Source organism: Mustelus asterias, unplaced genomic scaffold (assembly GCF_964213995.1).
Source record: "Mustelus asterias unplaced genomic scaffold, sMusAst1.hap1.1 HAP1_SCAFFOLD_3420, whole genome shotgun sequence".
Lineage (NCBI taxonomy): Eukaryota > Metazoa > Chordata > Chondrichthyes > Carcharhiniformes > Triakidae > Mustelus > Mustelus asterias.
Genome location: NW_027593365.1, coordinates 1 through 1,876, shown reverse-complemented (window position 1 = coordinate 1,876; position 1,876 = coordinate 1). Strand labels below are relative to the sequence as shown.

General features: G+C 64.7%; 1 pseudogene across 1 annotated transcript; it reads left to right on the top strand.

The window, feature by feature from the left end:
* Nucleotides 1-723: 723 nt before the first annotated feature.
* Nucleotides 724-1,196, top strand: LOC144490552 (fasciculation and elongation protein zeta-1 pseudogene; annotated as a pseudogene). The gene has a single exon (XR_013497292.1). The product of XR_013497292.1 is annotated as a fasciculation and elongation protein zeta-1 pseudogene (transcript).
* Nucleotides 1,197-1,876: the final 680 nt, after the last annotated feature.

Sequence of the window (1,876 nt, the reverse complement as noted above, 5' to 3'; positions counted from 1 at the left end):
TGGTTAGCACTGATGCTTCACAGCTCCAGGGACCTGGGTTCGATTCCCGGCTTGGGTCACTGTCTGTGTGGAGTTTGCACATTCTCCTCGTGTCTGCGTGGGTTTCCTCCCACAGTCCAAAGATGTGCGGGTTAGGTTGATTGGCCATGCTAAAATTGCCCTTAGTGTCCTGGGATGCGTAGGTTAGAGGGATTAGTGGGTAAAATATGTGGGGGTAGGGCCTGGGTGGGATTGTGGTCGGTGCAGACTCGATGGGCTGAATGGCCTCTTTCTGTGCTGTAGGGATTCTATGATACAACGCGTTGCCAGAACAACCGAGGTGGGCGGAGCCCTCACTTCCCCGCCACGCCCCTGTCCTCTGTGGCGCAGAGAGAAGGGCGTGGCGGTTCGCTGGGGGCCAGGGATACGCGCATGCGCACGCAGCGTCAGGCACAAGCAACCGACTGGGGCAGCGGGGGGCGGGGCCCCGAGCGGGGAGCCCGCGCGCCTAGGTTCGAGCACGCGCGCGTGAGGTCACAACGGAACGGTCCCTGCCCTCCGGGTCGGCGGCTGTTGGTGCGCGCAGGCGCACTCTCCCTCTCCAGCTCGGTGGCCGCTGATGCGCAGGCGCACTCTCCCTCCAGCGCGGCAGCGGTTGGTGCGCGCAGGCGCACTCTTCCTCCAGCTCGGCGGCGGCCGGTGCGCAGGCGCACTCTCCCTCCAGCTCGGCGGCGGTTGGTGCGCAGGCGCGCTGCCTGCTGTGTTGTCAGCCCGAGTAGCTAGCGAGTGAGCCGAGCCGAGGGAAGCGGCGGATCCCCTTCCCCCCCTCCCCCTAGTCCCCCCCAACCGCGACCATGGCGGCTCCCTTAGCGCAGTTCGACGAGGACTGGCAGGATTTCAACGAGTTCAGAGCGCCGGCGGCTACTTACCAGCTGGACCAGGTGAACTCCAACGGCGTCGTGGGGATCGGTGGCGGCGGCAGCAGCACGGCCGGCAGCAGGGCGCTGGAGCACAGCCTGGAGGATTTCTCCGAGCTGGACAACTTCTCCGGGGAGATCGTGAGCTTCAAGTCGATGGAGGACCTGGTCAACGACTTCGACGAGAAGCTGACGGTGTGCTTTCGGAACTACAACACCAACACGGAGAACATCGCCCCGGTCAAGCTCATCTCCGAGGAAAGCATCATGAGAGAGGACGAGTGAGTAGCTTCAGGGAAAGGGGTGGTCGGCGGGGGGGGATATGGGGCAGTTCCCCCCCTCTCTCTCTGTCCCCCCTCTCTCTGTCCCCCCCCTCTCTCTGTCCCCCCTCTCTCTCTGTCCCCCCCCTCTCTCTGTCCCCCCTCTCTCTCTGTCCCCCCTCTCTCTCTCTCCCCTCTCTCTCTCTGTCCCCCCCTCTCTCCCCTCTCTCTCTCTGTCCCCCCCTCTCTCCTCTCTTTCTTCCCCCTCTCCTCCCCCTCTCTCTCTCTGTCCCCCCCCTCTCTCCCCTCTCTCTCTCTGTCCCCCCCTCTCTCCCCTCTCTCTCTCTGTCCCCCCCTCTCTCCCCTCTCTCTCTCTGTCCCCCCCTCTCTCCCCTCTCTCTCTCTGTCCCCCCCTCTCTCCCCTCTCTCTCTCTGTCCCCCCCTCTCTCCCCTCTCTCTCTCTGTCCCCCCCTCTCTCCCCTCTCTCTCTCTGTCCCCCCCTCTCTCCCCTCTCTCTCTCTGTCCCCCCCTCTCTCCCCTCTCTCTCTCTGTCCCCCCCTCTCTCCCCTCTCTCTCTCTGTCCCCCCCTCTCTCCCCTCTCTCTCTCTGTCCCCCCCTCTCTCCCCTCTCTCTCTCTGTCCCCCCCTCTCTCCCCTCTCTCTCTCTGTCCCCCCCTCTCTCCCCTCTCTCCCCCCCTCTCTCCCCTCTCTCTCTCTGTCC